Source organism: Jaculus jaculus, chromosome 1, assembly GCF_020740685.1.
Source record: "Jaculus jaculus isolate mJacJac1 chromosome 1, mJacJac1.mat.Y.cur, whole genome shotgun sequence".
NCBI classification, from domain to species: Eukaryota; Metazoa; Chordata; class Mammalia; order Rodentia; family Dipodidae; genus Jaculus; species Jaculus jaculus.
The window spans coordinates 229,149,599-229,167,398 of NC_059102.1; the positions used below are offsets into that span (position 1 = coordinate 229,149,599).

General features: G+C 42.3%; 1 protein-coding gene across 8 annotated transcripts in view; it reads right to left on the bottom strand.

The window, feature by feature from the left end:
• The window catches only part of Ankrd11 (ankyrin repeat domain 11), a 260,811-nt gene that overhangs the window by 150,521 nt on the left and 92,490 nt on the right, over positions 1–17,800 (bottom strand). The gene's annotated exons all lie outside the window — the stretch shown is intronic.

The window sequence follows — 17,800 nt, forward strand, 5'->3', positions numbered from 1 at the left end:
GGCTTACATGAGTCTTGGGTAATTGAACCTGGGTCCCTGGACTTTGCAGACAAGCACTTTTTGCTAAGCCATCTCTCCAGTCTTCATAACTCTTTTTATTTTCTCAAGCATTACAAATATAAAACTACCACATCAATTACACTCCTGGCTTCAGGGTGACACTTTCTCTGAAATGAGTAATAGAAGAGAACTTATCACTAACAGTGGAATCACAAACCACCTTAAATGAATGATGTGGGGTTTTGTTTGTTTGTTTGTTTTAAATTAGGAGTTCACTTTATTTATTTACTTGAAATAGCAAGACGCTGAAAAGGGGAGAGAATGGGTACACCAGGGCCTCTACCACTGCCCGGACTCCAGATGAATGGGCCACTGTATGCATCTGGCTTACATGGGTACTGGGAAATTGAACTTGGGTCCTCAAGTTTCACAGGCAAGTCCTGTAACCACTAAGCCATCTCACCAGCCCTTTTATTAATCTCTCTCTGTCTGTCTCTCTTTCTTTCTTTCTTTCAAGTAGGGTTTCAATCTAGCCCAGGTTGACCTGGAATTGGCTATGCAAACATAGGGTAGACTTGAACTCACAATGATCCTCCCACCTCTCCCTCCCAAGTGCTGGGATTAAGGCTTGTGCTATCACACCCGGCTGAACCGTTTTACTTTAAATGTTTAGTTTATTTTTTTGGTTTATGTAGGTAGGGCTTCACTCTAGCCCAGGCTGACGTAGAATTCACTATGTAGTCCTCAGGGTGGACTTCACTCAAGAGTGCTGGAATTAAAGACTTGTGCCATGCCCAGCCTTGAACTGTTTATTTTAAAACTCATGATTCCCTACAGGGGCAGATAATGCTACATTCAGAAGCCAGAGACTGTTACAAGAAAATTTCATGACTGGACTTTGGTGTGAATAAGAAGAAAATTCAGTAGCATAGGCCAGTAATCTAGAAAGGAGATATAAAAGAACAGAAAGGGAGGGAGGTGGGACTTAATAGGATGTTGTTGTATACATGTAAGTAGAATAGGTTAATGGGGTGAAAAGGCCTAAGTGAGGTCAGAGGAAGAGACTAAGTACAGGAAAGGTGGAGGGAGGGCTAATCAAAATCTAAGAGGATAGGACTGGAGTAATGGCTTGGTGGTTAAGCACTTGCCTGTGAAGCCTAAGGACCCCAGTTCAAGGCTCAATTCCCCAGGACCCACATTAACCAGATGCACAAGGGGGCACACGCATCTGGAGTTTGTTCACAGTGGCTGGAACCCCTGGCATGCCCATATCCTCCCTCCCTCCTTCTTTCTTTCTTTCTTTCTTTCTTTCTTTCTTTCTTTCTTTCTCTGTTGCTCTCAAATAAATAAATAAAAATAAGCAAAAAAAAAAATCTAAGAGTTTAGATATAAATAAGTCATATGGAAACCTACTTTTTTGGACAATGGAACACAAAGGAGCCATAGATTGTTGCTAGAAAATTTTCAGTGCCAGGGGTGGGATACCTTCCAGTGAGTTGTTGCCTAGGGAGGGTCCCTGATGCCTCCAAAATATTACAGGCCATTGCTAAGGCCCTTGGCTTCCCAACAGGAATAGATGGTAAGACCATATTGCTGAAGACTCCGCATACTTGGGCTGCAAGGCCACTGAGAAACCCTGCTGGATCTAAGTTGAAAACCTCCTCCATGTAGACCAGCTGACAGAAAGCTGGAAAAAGCCACACTTCATGCAGTTCAATGGGAGAGGGAAAAATCACCAGTGAAGATACTCAACAGTGGACACTGCAAGCCTTATGTTTGGCCAGCCAGGCCAAATGAGCCAATGGTTGCAATAGTGGCACGTCTGTTACGGGGGAACCAACCACCCTCTAATTGGACTGGAGGCCCACTCCATGAGAGGGAATATTTCCCTGATACTGGTATTTTAAAACAGGGGTAGTCATGAGCCCTAGGGGTGTTATGTCTGCTGCTGTCTGGCTAACTGTATATACTATGCTCACCAAACTTCCCAGTAAGCACTTCTCTTAATGTTCATACCCATATATTCATGCTACTCTCACTTTTGGTTAGAGAAGCTTCTCTTTTCAGATGGTGATGACCTTGGGATAACTCAGAAGGCACCATGGTGCTGAGAAGAAGTGACAGAGGAGTGCTCAGCATTGAAATATCTCAATCACACCTTCCATGGCTCAGGATCCATTGTGGAGTAACAGCCAAAGAAAGGGTTGGACTCCTTACAATGTGCTCCTCCATACACAAAATGGCCTCCATATCCATAACCTCACAGGGCCTGACACTACCTACACAAGACCATCATAATAGGAGGGAAAGATCATGACATCAAAATAAGAGAGACTAGGCCGGGCATGGTGGTGCACGCCTTTAATCCCAGCACTTGGGAGGCAGAGGTAGGAGGATTGCCGTGAGTTTGAGGCCCCAATGAAACTACATAGTTAATTCCAGACCAGCCTGAGCCACAGTGAGACCCTACCTCGAAAAAGGAGGGGGGAGGGGAGACTACCCCTCTCAATCAGTAGACTGATTGAGAGGGGGAGGGGAGATATGATGGACAGTTGAGTTTCAAAGGGGAAAGGAGAAAGGAGGGCATTACTATGGGATATTGTTTACAATTGTGGGAATTGTCAATAAAAATTAAAAACAAACAAAAGAAAGAAAATTTCAGTGCCAAGGTGAGATACTCTCCAGTGAGTTGTTGATCAGGTTGGCCTCCAGAAACAATACAGGCTATTGCCATGGCATGTGGATGCCCATCAAGACTAGATAGGAAAATCCTATTGCTAAAGACACTACATGCTCTGGCTGCAGCTCACTGACAAATCAAGCTGAGCTGGAAATTTCCTCCCTGTTGACTGGCTGTCATGGTGCTAGAAAGCTGGTTTGGGGAGAAAAGTTATCAATGGTCTTAACAAGCACTGAACCCTACAAGCTACATGGCTGGCCACACACCAAATAGGTCAACCGATCTGATAGTGACATATCAGTTATTGGAAGACCAACTTCTCTCTGATTAGATTTGAGGCCTGATCCACAGAAGGAACTCCTGCCTGGTACTAAAAACCTAAGCAAAACCCTCATAAAGCCCTAGGGTAATCTACTACTGTTGTCTGGCTGAATGCATATATTATGTCCACCAAACTGTCCTCTAAATACTAGTTTCCTAATTGAGTTATTTGAGAAAGAAAGAGGTAGAGAGAGAGAATGGGCATGCCAGGGCCTCCAGCCATCACAAAATAACTCCAGATGTATGTGCCACCTTGTGCAACTGGCTTATGTGGGTCCGGGGGAATCAAACAGGGGTCCTTTGGCTTTGCAGGCAAATGCCTTAACCACTAAGCCATCTCTCCAGCCCTCTAAATACTAGTTTTATGCCCATATCTTAATGCTACTTTCACTTTACACTAGAAAAGTGTCGTGGTTTGATTCAAGTGCTCCATAAATTTAGGTGCTCTGAGTGCTAGGTTTCTAGCAGATGGAGATTTGGGAACTAACTCGTCTGGGAGGCAGTGTATTGTTGGAGGCAGGTTCTCCAGTTCCTGTTGTCCACCTGATGTTGGCCAGGGGTGATGTGCACCTTTGCTCATGCCATCATTTTCCTTGCCACCATGTCCCCTTGAGTCTGTAAGCCAAAATAAACCCTTATTTTTTTTCCCAAAAGCTTCTCTTGGTCAAGTGGTTTCTGCCAGCAATGTGAACCAAACGACAACAGAAAGCTTCACTTTTCAGGTGGTGGTGACTACTGGGAAGCCTCAAAACTTATTCCAGGGCTAAGAAGTGATGACAGTAGTGTGTGTAACACTAATTAAAACATCTCTATCACAGTATCCCAGTCTCAAAGTCACTCACAGAAAACGAGGAAAGATTTTAAGAGTCAAAAAGAAGGAATACTGTCTTCCAAACACCAAGTGGCCATTGTATCCATAACCCCAGAGTGGCTGAAGCTACCTACATTAGACCTGCATAATATGAGAACATAAACAATCAATCGGAAAGGATGACATCAAAATAAAAAAGGAAGGAACTATTTGTGAAGATGGGTAGGTTCAGTGAAGGGGATTTAAGGAAGGGGAGACAAAGGAAGGTGGCAAGAAGGGATTGTTATTAGAATATACTGTATATATGTATAGAGGCTATCAATAAAAATTTTCTTTTAACCTCCCTTATGGGGAGTAAGAGTTGGGTCAAAGGTTAAGGCACTTCCTTAGAAAGTAGGCAAGTTTGACTCCCCAGTGCCCATGAAAAGCCAAATGCACAAAGTGGTTCATTCATCGAATTCCTTTGCATGGCTGGAGGCCCTGGCAAGCCCATTCATTCATTCTCATTCCTCCCACTCCTCTCTTTGCAAGCAAGCAAATGATAGATGATAGGTAGATAAATCAATAGATAAGATAAAGATAGAGATTAAAGATAAGATGGATGGTAGGTAGGTAAAACCTCACTTATGAGGGCTGGAGAGATGGCTCAATTCATAAGAGTGCTTGCTATATGCAAGCCTGATGACCTGAGTTTGGAACCCTAGACACTGTGAAGCCAGGTATAATAGTGATTGCCAGCCCTCCTATGGGATTACATAGGAGGAGCCCAAGAAGCTTCTTGGCCAGCCAGCCTAGTGCAAACAATGGGGAACAAGAGACTGCTTCAAACATACATTCACATACAATTTTGAAAAATAATTCTTCTTACAAAAGCTCACAAGGGACTAGGAATACAGGCTCAATTCCCGCTGCTGATTTCCAAACAAAAGCATCCCATCAAGTTGGGTGTGGTGGTACACACCTTTAATTCCACCACAGGAGGCAGAAGTGGGAGCACTGCAATGAGATCAAGGTAAACCTGAGAAGATAGTAAATTCCAGGTCAGTCTGGGCTAGAAGGAGACCTACCTTGAAAAACAAAAACAAAGATCCTATGCCAGGCATGGTGGCACTCGCCTTTAATCCCAGCACTTGGGAGGCAGAGGTAGGAGGATTGCCTTGAGTTCGGGGCCACCCTAAAACTACATAGTAAATTCCAGGTCAGCCTGGACCAGAGTGAAACCTACCTGGGGCGGGGGGGGGGGGGGGGAGTGTAAAAGATCCTATAGTCTCATATCTCTGCAACCTGGCTCTTGCATCAAGGTGTTATATTTGTGGCCTGGTACCACAGCCTTGAGATCAGGAGTAACTGCTCACCAAAACCACATGATGAACAAGAGAATGGGGCACAATCTCTCCTTTAATGCTAAGGATTAACTATGAATGAGTTTAAGTTCTTCCCCCAGAACCTGTGCTGTCCAATGTTATTTTCACTAGTTCAACAGATGCTCTCTTCTTGACAAGAAAAGACATGGAAAATAAACAATGCACTCTGTAAAACAACTGTGTACAAAGCTTCTCTTTAGTCAAGTAATTCCTGACCATTCTGTAGTTGCTCATCAGAACACTAGGGTTTCCCCAGCCACACTCCCTTATGTGTCAGATGCATTACACAAAATGCCAACTGACCTCTATCAACACTTTGGCCAAAATATCATCAGTGCCTAGCTGTGTGCTGTTTTCAATTACTTAATTACAAAAAATTAAATAAAAAGAAAAGAAAGAAAAATAGCAGTGGCTTTATAACACACAGCCAAGAGACCCTTTATGATCTTTAATTCTGAGTTGAGCATATATGTGACCATTTCCAGGACATATACAGATCATGCAAGCAGTTCACCCACAGCACAGATACATCCCCTGGATACACCTGCAGGAAGACTACAGGCTTCATCAAAGCCTTTTCTTGACAACTACTCTGAGAACTTCCCTTTGGGCTCTAGGCCATAGAGTTAGACCTGAAACTGAAGCAGAAATCACTGCCCTAGTTAAAGTACAAAGGTACTACCAAGAACCATAAGAAGGAGACAGCCTAGCTATATGAAAACAACCCTTATTCAACACACACATACAAGATTATAGAACCACAGAAAAGGCATGCTGCAAATTACTAGAACTGAGTAGCCAGCCAAGTACAGCCTAGATAAAAGGAAAGGCAAACAAACACTCCTTTAGACAGGCCCAGATATACCTGGAACCAATGGCTTAAACACATACAGCACCATGTCAAAACACAGGCTTTGTGTATGATACAGGTACCTGTCCTATTGAAAGCAAAAATGAAGGGCACACAGGAACTTGAAAGCAAACTGTAACACAATCAAAACCTGAAGACTGAAAGACAGGCTAAAAGGAGAGCTTAAGAAATATCAAGGTGAGAGCAGGGTACGGTGGCAAACACTAAAGGAGGGAGGGAAGGAGGAATGGAAAGGAACGGAGAGGAGAACAGAGGAGAGGAAGAGAGGGGAGGGGAAGGGGAAGGAAAGAAGGGAAGAAAGAAGGAAGGAAAAGAAATGTCAAGATGAGGGTTGAACTGACAGGAAAACAGGAACAAGAGATAACACAGCCAGAAGCCCAAAGATTGTGAGAATGAAATTCAGGAAGCCCGGGGATGCTGAAATGCCTTTCACAATGTTTTCTATCACCCCAACCATAACCAAAGCAAGAACAGCTTCTACTAGCTCAAAACTGACAAAGAGCTATGGTTAAGACACTTGCCTGCACAGCCTAATGACCCGAGCTCAATTCCCCAGTAAACACATGAAGCCAGATGCACAAAGTGGTGTATACATCCTAGAGCTTGTTTGCACCGTTTAGAGGCCTTAGCACCCCCATTCTCTGTTTCTCTTCTATCTCTCTCTGCCTCCGAATTAAAAATACATACATATTTTTAGGCCAGGTGTGGTGGCAAACGCCTTTAATCCCAGCACTCAGGAGGCGGAGGTGACAGGATCGCCATGAGTTCGAGGCCACCCAGAAACTACATAGTGAATTCCAGGTCAGCCTGGGCTAGAGTGAGACCCTACCTCAAAAACAAAACAAAAAAAAAATTATTATTAGGGGCTAGAGAGATGGTGTAGTGGTTAAGGCACTTGTCTGCAAAGCTTAAGGACCCAGGTTCGCTTCCCCAGGACCTACATAAACCAGATGAACAAGGCTGCACATGTCTCTGGAGTTCATTTGCAGTAACTGATGGCCCTGGCATACCCATTCTCTGCCTCTTTCTCTCTCCAATCAATCAATCAATAAATAAGCAAATAAATAAAATATAAAAAATATTTTTAAAATATGCTCATTAGCTTAAAGCTGGGCTGAAGAGATGACTAACAGTTAAGGTGCTTGCCTGTGAAGCCTGACAATCTGGATTTGGCACACCAGAACGAATGTAAGCCAGATATACAAAGTGGTGCATGCATCTGTAGTTTGTTTGCAGTGCCCATACTCTGTCTCTGTGTGTCTGTGTCTCTCTCTCTCCCTCCTTCCTTTCTGTGTATCACTCTACTTGCCCCCGTAACATTACAGGCCATTTCCAAGGCCCTTGGACCAGGAATAGAAGGTAAGACCATATTACTGAAGACTCCACATACTTGGGCCTCAATGTCACTGAGAAACCCTGCAGAAACTGAGCTGAAAACCTCCTCCATGCAGACCAGCAGACAGAAAGCTAGAAAAAGCCATGGTGCATGCAGCTCAATGGGAGAGAAAGAAATCACCAGTGAAGATACTCAACAGTGGATACTGCAAGCATCGTATTTGGCCAGCCAGGGAAATGAGCCAACAGGTGCAATAGTGACACATCTGTTATGGGGGAAACCAACCACCCTCTAATCGGACTGGAGGCCTGTTCTATGAGAATGGAGGGAATGCATCCTTGATACTGAAAACCTACAACAGGGGTAGTCATGAGCCCTAAGGGTATAACAACTGTCAGTGTCTGAGTAAATGTATATACTATGCTCACCAACTGCCCAGTGAGACTACCAAAATAGGAAGAAAAGATTGTGATATCAAAAAAGAGAGACTGATTGAGATGGGGAGGGGATATAATGAAAAGTGGGAGTTTCAAAGGGGAGGAGGAGGAAATTACCATAGGATATTGTTTATAATTATGGAAGTTGTCAAAAAGATAACAATATCAAGCTGATAAATTACTAGTAGAAAAAGACAAGACACCAGAGCTGTGGAAATGGCTAAGGGGTTAAAGGCATTTGTACTATAAATCTGCTGACCAGGGCTAAATCCCCAGCACCCATGTAAAGGTGGATACAAAGTAGCAAATAACTCTGTAATTCCAAGCACCTATGGAAACGAGAGACAGAACTAGAAGAAACTCAAAACTTGTGGGTCTTCCCAGCAGCAAAACAGGAACAAAATAGAATCTCTCGAACACAGTGGAAAGAAAACAACAAATCAATGTAGATATGGTCCATGACACACATGCGCCCATACACATATGCACATACTGAATACAAAAAAAGTCAGCGGGCCAGCCAAACATGGTAGTTAACATATTTATAATTCCAGCACTGGGGAAGCTGAGGCAGGATGATTGCCTATAAATTCAAGGTCGGTCTGGGCAACAGTTTCCACTTAGATACACATCAGAAAAGAATCAGGCTCCTACTTACCTCTTGCCTAACCAAGTTCCCTAGACCTATTTTTCCATAAACAACCTGAGCCCAGAGCTTCTCCATGGGAAGGACCATTCCTGGAAGGTTTAAATCTGATCCTGACACTGTGGTTAGTTAAGCTTAGCCCTCATTCAGAATCTATAAATGACCCCAGTTTGGGTGTGAGGAGGAGCTTTAACGCCTTCTCACCTCCCTCCTGGTAGGAGCATTCAGTATATCCACCTCATTCCCTCTCTTAATCAAATAGTCTTTCTAAACATTTAAAAAAAAAAAAAAAAGACCAAGGCCGGGCATGGTGGCACACGCCTTTAATCCCAGCACTGGGGAGGCAGAGGTAGGAGGATTGCCATGAGTTCGAGGCTACCCTGAGACTCCATAGTGAATTCCAGATCAGCCTGGGCTAGAGTGAGACCCTACCTCGAAAAACCAAAAAAAAAAAAAAAGACCATGCACAGCCAATCAGAACACCAGATCCAGTGACCCAAGCAGCCTAACAGTCCACAGAATAGGATCAAGATTGCGCACTTAGCACTGGTGAGATGGGAAGCACAAAAGGTAATAGAGCCTACTTCCACAAATCTAGGTACATCAGCCTGCTTCCACAAATCTAGGTACATCAGCCTGCACCAAAAATACTAAGTTCAAATTCTATGACAGGCAGGTTATGGGATAGATCTGATTGATGTATTAATGGTCAGCTTTACCATTCTCAAATGAGCTATATTTTGTTGTTGACTATTTATTATTGCCTTTTGTGTTTCCAAATTTATAAGGTTTTCATCTTTTTGTCATTTTTTTTCGGGGGGAGGGTCCTCACTTGACCCCAGGCTGACCAGAAATCTCAGCCTCCTAGTTGACAGGATTAATGGTGTGAGGCAACTTCCACCCTTAGGGACTTTGGCTTTATTAGATTATCTGCTTCTTTTAATCTCTACTCTTGCATAAATACTCTATGCTGGTTTTGATTAAATGTGTATATTGCTCAGTTACATTTAAGAATTTCCCAATAATTTGCTCCACTTAGAGTCACTTCTACTGTTACTCTGGGAGTGTAAGAGTGTAAGCACCTTAAACTTGTACACTGAACATATACAAAGTCGATATCCACAGCTAATCAGAAATGACACAGTGACAGCTTTACATGAAGTGCCTGACAAAGATTTCGAAACAAAATGAAACAAACAAAAAAAAGAATTATATCTAATGCTCAAAGAAATCAAAGAAAAAAAAATTCCTGAAGGAATGCCAACAGAACACAAGAAACCAATTTAATAATATGAGGAGTGCAATACATAAAATGAGTAAGGAAACAGAAATAATGAAAATAACAATCAGAAATACTAGAAATGAAAAGCAAGAGTTAAGTCAAATAAAACTCTGTAGAAAGTCTCATCAGGAGAAGGGGTCAAGGAGAGGACAGAGTATCTAAACTAGAAGACCAGGTGGCAGATCTAATATAGTCCAACAAAGAGAAAGACAAACTAATAGACATTAATGGGAATTTCAAAACATTCGAAACACTATGAAAAGATCAAACATAAGAATACAGGGCATAGTGGAAGGAGAAGAAATTCACTACGAAGGTATAACAGGCATTTGCAACAAAATCATAGAAGAAAATTTTCCCAAATAGAGAAAGTGATGCCAATACAGATAGAGGAAGCCTTTAGAACAGCAAACAGACAAAATTAGAAAACAACCACTCACCGTCATATTGTAATTAAACTACAAAACACACAAACCAAAGAAAATAAATTCAAAGCAGTTAGAGAGAAAAATCAAGTCATACATATAAAGGCAAGCCCATCAGGATGGTAGCAGATTATTCATCACAAACTTTATAAGCCATGGGCTCTGAATGATGTATTCCAAGTTCTGAAAGATAACAAATGTTAACCAATATTACTTTATCAGGAAAAACTATCTATTGAAATAGATGGAGAAAAACGGACATTCCACAACAAAAGCAGGCTAAAGAAATATTTGAACACAAAACCAGCTCTATAGAAAGTACTTGAAAAGATCCTCTATGAGGAACAGAAAGAAAAACACACAGAGAAATAAACAGAAAGCCAGGTGTGGTAGCACAGGCCTTTAATCCCAGCACTTGTGAGGCAGAGGTAGGAGGATCACCATGAGTTGGAGGCCACCTTGAGACAACATAGTGAATTCCGGGTCAGCCTGAGCTAGAGTGAGACCCTACCTCAAAAACAAAAAACAAACTAAATAAATAAACAGACAAACAGGAAAAGAGAGTAAAGGAAAAACCAGAAGAACTACATTACAAGAAGAATGACAAGAATAATTCTTTTGCCGGGAGTGGTGGAGCACGCCTTTAATCCCAGCACTCAGGAGGCAGAAGTAGGAGGATTACCATGAGTTTGAGACCACCCTGAGACTCCATAGTGAATTCCAGGAAAGCCTGGGCTATAGAGCGAGACCCCACCTCAACCCCCCCCCCAAAAAAAAATTCTGTCAATAATAACTCTTAATACAAATGTCCTCAAAATCCCAACCAAAAGAAAAGGTTTGCCGACATGGCTAAAAAGCAGAGTCCTTCTATTTTTTGCCACCAAGAAACTCAAGAAACTTACCACAATAGATGGACACAATCTTAGGGGGAAAGGATGTAACAGTATTTCAAGCTATCCTAATATCAAATATCTGACAGGGTAATTTCAAAACTTCAAAGCAACAATAGTTAGGAAATATAAGGGTTGTTACATTATATTGATCAAAGGAACTCTCCAACAGGAGGACATTACAATTCCAAACCTAACTTGGGGGCTCCCGACTCCATCAAACAAAAACTATTAGAATTAAGGTCACAGATAATACCAAAAACAGTCAGAGTGGATGACTTCAATACCCCACTGTCATCAATCGACAGGTCATCCTAGCAAAAACTAAACAGAAGTTTCTGGACTAAATGAGGTCATAGGAAGAATCAACATTGTGAAAATGTCAATCTTGCCAAAAGCAATCTGCATATTTAATGCAATCCCCATCAAAATTCCAATGGCATTCTTCATGGACATAAGAAAAAATCCTAAAATTCATTTAGAAGAACAAAAACCCTGGAATACCAAAACAATTCTGAGTAATAAAAAGGAGGCTGTGGTATCACCATACCTAATTTTATCCTATCTTACAGAGCCACAGTAATAAAAACAGCATGGCACCGGGTGTGATGGCTCATGCCTTTAATCCCAGCACTCGGGAGGTAGAGGTAGGAGGATTGCCGTGAGTGCGAGGCCACCCTGAGACTCCATAGTGAATTCCAGGTCAGCCTGGGCTACAGTGAGACCCTACCTTGACAAACAAAAACAAAAACAAAAAACAAAAAACAAAAAACAAAACAACAAAAAAAACCAGCATTGTACTGGCACAAAGACAAAACACATAGAGCAATGGAAAAGAATAGAGGACCCAGATGTATGCCTGGGCAGTCATAGTCACCTGATCTTCAACAAAAATGGTTAAAATACTCATTGAAAAAAAACAGCCAGGGGAAGGGAGGGAATTACCATGGGATATTTTTTATAATCATGGAAAATGCTAATAGAAATTTTTAAAAAAAACAGCCATTTCAACAAATGGTGCTAAGAAAACTGGGTATCTTCAGGCCCAGAAAGCCAAGCGCTGCATGTCCTCCTTCATATGTGGATCCTAGCTACAGATGATTGGGCTTCTGTTGGAGAAGGAAAAAACTCAGTAAGAAAGGCCAGTAGGCTAAAAAAGAGATACAAAGGGAAGAGAAAGGAAGGGAGGAGGGTACTTAATAGGCTGGTATTGTATATATGTAAGTAGAAGAATAGGTTAACTGGGGTAAAAAGGCCCAAAGTGAGGTCAGGGGAGGAGATTGAGTAATGGAAAGGTAGAGGGAGGACTAATCAAAATCTAAGAGGATGCAAATAAATCATATGGAATTCTCTGATTTTGGACAATGGAACACTCAGGAGCCGTAGATCGTTGCCAGAAATTTTTCAGTGCAAGGAATGGGATACCTTCCAGTGAGTTGTTGGCCAGGGAGGCCCCAGATGCCCCCAAAACATTATAGGCCAGTGCCAAGGCCCTTGGTTTCCCACCAGGAATAGATGGTAAGACCATATTGCTGAAGACTCCACATACTTGGGCTGCAAGGCCACTGAGAAACCCTGCTGGATCTGAGTTGAAAACCTCCTCCATGTAGACCAGCTGACAGAAAGCTGGAAGAAGCCATTCTACATGTAGTTCAATGGGAAAGAGAGATGCCACCAGTGAAGATACTCAGCAGTGGACACTGCAAGCCTTATAATTGGCCAGCCAGGCCAAATGAGCCAATGGGTACAATAGTGGCACATCTGTCATGGTGGAAACGAACTGCCCTCCAATTGCACTGGAGGCCTGCTCCATGGGAGGGAATACATCCCTGATACTGAAAACTTAAAACAGGGGTAGTCATGTGCCCTAGGGGTGTAATATCTGCTGATGTCTGTATAAATGTATATACTATGCTTATCAAACTGCCCAGTAAGCACTTCTCTTAATATTCATACCCTTATATTAATGCTACTCTCACATTGGGTAGAGAATCTTCTCTTTTAAGACCTTGGGACGACTCAGAAGGTATTATAGTGCTTGAAAGAAGTGACTGGAATACTGAGTAACATCTCGATCACACCTTCCAAGGCACAGGGTCTAATGCGGAAGAGGTGGCGGAAAGAATGTAAGAGCCAAAGGAAGGGTAGGACTCCTCACAATGTGCTCCCTCCAGACATAAAATAACCTGGGCATCCATGACCACATAGTGCCTGACACTACCTACACAAGACTATCATAAGAAGAGGAAAAGATGACATCAAAATAAAAGACAGACTGATTGAGATGGGGAGGGGATATGATAGAGAATGGAATTTCAAAGGGGAAAGTAGAGGGTAGGGTATTTCCATGGGTATTTTTTATAATCATGGAAAATGTTAATGAAAATTGAAAAAAGAAAGAAAACTGGGTATCTTTATGTTGTAGGACAAAACTAGATACTTATATCTCTCAGTGCAAAATAATTAAGTCCAAGTGGATCAAAGACCCTATTATCAGACTGAAAACTATGAAACAGAGAGGAAAAAGTGGGGGAAACCCTTCAACATATTGGCATGGGGAATGACTTTCTTAAGTATAACCCCAGTTGCTCAGGAAATAAAAACAATAATCAGCCACTGAGACCTCATGAAACCTCAAAGCTGTCATACAGCAAAGGACACTGTAAACAGAGCAAAGATGCAACCTGCAGAATAGGAGAAAAATCTTTTGTCAGCTACACATCTGACAGAGAATTAACATCCAGGATATACAAAGAACAACAACAACAAAAAAAAAAAAAAACCTAAATAACAAGAAATCAAACGACTCAATTTAAAAAATGGGGTATGCAGTGAGGCATGATGGTGTATGCCTTTAGTCCCAGCACTTGGGAGGCAGAGGTAAGAGAGCTGGAGACCACCCTGAGAAGACAGAGTGAATTCTAGGTTAGCCTGGGTTAGAGCAAGATCCTGCCCTGAAAAACAAAAATAAAAACAAAAAGGGGGAGGAGGCCATGGAACTAAAGAGAGAGTTGTCAAAAAAAAAAAAAAAATTACAGATGGCCTATAAACATCTAAAAAAAAAAAAATTCTACATCCTTAGCCATCAGGGAAATGCAACTTCTAACTACTTTGAGATTCCATCTCACTCCTGTCAGAATGGCTATCGTCAAGAAAACAAATGACAATAAATTCTGGTAAGGATATGGAAAATAAGGAACCTCTGAGACTGCATAGTGAATTCCACGTTAGCCTTGGACTTACCTCATAAAACCAAAACAAAAAGGGGGGGAGACAAGTTCACTTCCCCAGGACCCACATTAGCCAGACGCACAAGGAGGACGTGAGTCTGGAGTTCATTTGCAGTGGCTGGAAGCCCTTGGGCGCCCATTCTCTCTGTCAAACAAATAATTTTCTTTAAGTGAACAATGGAGGCAGAGGACATGGCTCAGCAGTTAAAATTACTTGCAAGGCATACTGGCCCCAGGTTCAATTCTCCAACTACCCTTAGAAAACCAGATGCAAAAAGTGGCACACGTGTCTACAATTGCAACAAAGACTCTAAAACACACACACACACACACACACACACACACACACACACACTCCCCCTCCCCCCCCTCTCTCTCCCCCTTCTCCCCCACCACCACTAAGGGAGGGAGAAGGAGACAGATGGGCTGATCTGGGAGCTCCAGACTCAGCAAAAGACTCAGGGAAATAGGGCAGAAGAGTAACAGAAGAGGACACTGGACGCCCCCATGACCTCTGTATGCACAAGGGGTTCATACATCTGCACAAACCCACACCATACATTCATGCACCACAACATTAATACACACATCCTCACAAGTACCACTTTAAATTAAGCACAAACTTAGCATGCACATGTAGCTCAGAGTTGTAAAGGTATGCAGTCTTGCTCACTCCACAATCTAATGAAACATACTATGAATTGATGCGGATCACCTACTAGGGATGCCTTCAGGAAGCACTTTACTTTCATCACTAAGGTCAATCCTGCTGACAATATTACCAAGAAAGCTACTATTGAGAGGACTGCGCTGGTAATCGGCCAAAAACAGTTTTACGCTAGGGAAAGGTAACACTGGAACTGGATTGGTGGTAGGGTGTTTGTTTCTCATACACAAGAACTTAGATTACACTCCCAGTACCACACATACACTCTCTCATTCACAAAAAGAACTTGTTAGCGAAAGGTAAAAATACTAGATGTAATTACTATAAACCTTTTTGTGTGTGTGTGTTGTTACTTCCAATAAACATATCCTTATGATGGTGTTACTATTTATCTTTCTCAGCTGGAAAACTGAGGTTCAGAGACCTAAAGCAATGAACCAAGGTCCTAGGACACATAGGCGATCCCATGCCTCAAAAAGCACAACCACGGCTGACTACAATTCAAGGGAAGACCAGCCGAGAATCTGTTTCTACAATACTTATGTCACACCCCAGTGAGAGAAAAGAACAAGCAGCAGACTCTGTACAGGATCCATTAGGAAGCATGACCTCACATCTCATCCATAGTTTATATTCCACTTTAAATGAAAATTAATAAAAGAAAAAACAGTGGGATAGGGAGAAAGCTCAGTCATTAAAGACGCTTGCAAAGCCTACTGGTATGGGTTCCATTCCCCCACTACTCATGTAAATCCAGGAACACAAAGTGGTGCAAGCATCTGGAGTTAAGTTTGCAGTAGCAAGAAGCCTTGGTGTGCCTATTGGTTCTCTGTGTCTCTCACTGCTCATAAATAGTAACCAAACTATGAAAGATTATTACAGAACCTGAAAAGTTATTCTCTTTAAAAATGCTTCATTTGGGGCTGGAGAGATGGTTTAGCGGTTAAGTGCTTGCCTGTGAAGTCTAAGGACCCTGGTTTGAGGCTCAATTCCCCAGTACCAACGTTAGCCAGATGCACAAGGGGGCACAGGCGTCTGGAGTTCATTTGCAGGGGCTGGAGGCCCTGGCACACCCATTCTCCCTCCCTCTCCCCCCCCCCCCCCGTCACTCTCAAATAAATAAAAAAAAATATGAACAAAAATATTTTTTAAAAGGTCTGAAGCACTTGGGGGGAAAAAAATCCTTCATTTCAAGGCACTAAAGATCAGAGACAAGACTTCAGTACACAGTCTACTCATGATGTACTAGGATTCTGCCACTCCATTTTGCACTGCCCCCATCCCCCTTCACCCAGGAGGCCTCACTGCTCTCCAGGGAAGTCAGACTTCCCTCCTCAGATCTTGGAACACCAGTTTTTTAGTCAATCCAAACACCACAAACTAAAAAAAGATAATGACCAGCATTCACAAAATATTTATAGCTCACAAAAGGAGCTATAAGGCAAGCACTTTACATTATTACTGTGATGTGACCAAAAAGCCAACCACTGCCACACTATATAAAACCTTCTGCTTGGTAACTATTCACTGGATCCCCAAGACCAGGTAGGTCAACCACACACCCTATCAGCCAGCCAATGCTCCTTAAGCTGTTTTCTTCTGATCAGGAAAATGTAATATTTCAATTACAAAGTACCAACAAAAAGTTTCACAATAAGGTAAACAGCATTTTGCTTTTCCTTGTTACTGATTAAGGCACATAATTTCAGCTCAGACCCCAGATGTGGGAAATTGCCCTCCCTACTACCACTGTCTCCACTGTCAGTAATCCAGTGTGATGAAGACCACCTTCAAGCCTGCAAAGCCTCTCTCCTGAAAACCACATCACCACTGCTGCTCTGGCTTCTTCTTAATCCCTATCACCCTAGTGACAGCTGCAGGCCTGCAGCCAGAGACACCTCAGGTTTCCTTTCCATCAACTCTCAAGCCTCACTCCTGTGGCCAAGCAACACTTCAGTCAAGGGAGAGCCCAGCCAGGTCCATTTCAAAAGGACCAGAAGTAAAAATGGTGGCAAGATAAAGAATAAATACCTTAGATTATAACAAGTATCAAAGAAGGTTTATTTCATGTTTACTGACTAGCAATATGAATAGATCATATACTTTGGACTGTTTAAAACATTGACTAATATGTAACCAAGTTATGAAAAACTAAAATGAATCATGAAGTCTTCTTTCTAGTTATCAAATTTCATATTACAGAAGAAAAGCAATATACCAGCCACAATGCATTTCTAAATGGAAAACTGTGTCATATAATCAAACTAAGTGGGTCTTTATGAATGCACATACCCCTTTCTCACAACACATGCTAATCATTCACAAAGTGACAAATGTTTGATGAATGTGTTTTGAAGTTTCTGTCAAACTCTATTCAAGGGCTGGAGAGATGGCTTAGCAGTTAAGGCAAAGCCAAAGAACCCAGGTTCAACTCCCCAGGACCCAGATAAACCAGATGTACAAGGTCACACATTTCTGGAGTTTGTTTACAGTGGCTGGAGAGCCTGGCGTGCACATTCATTCTCTCTGTCTCTTTATCTAAATAAATAAAAAGTAAAATATTATTTCTGCTCTAATCTTGATTATTAAAAAAAAAAAAAAAAAACTCTAGCCGGGCATGGTGGTGTACGCCTTTAATCCCAACACTCTGAAGGCAGAGGTAGGAGGACTGCTGTGAGTTCAAGGCCACCCTGAGACTAGATAGCGAATTCCAGGTCAGCCTGAGCTAGAGTGAGACCCTACATGGGGGGTGGGGGGGACCGACTCTATTACAGCTTATTGATGAGGTCTATGGGGTCCGTGAAGGGGAAGTGTGAGTGGTGCTGAGGCCCTGGTAGGAA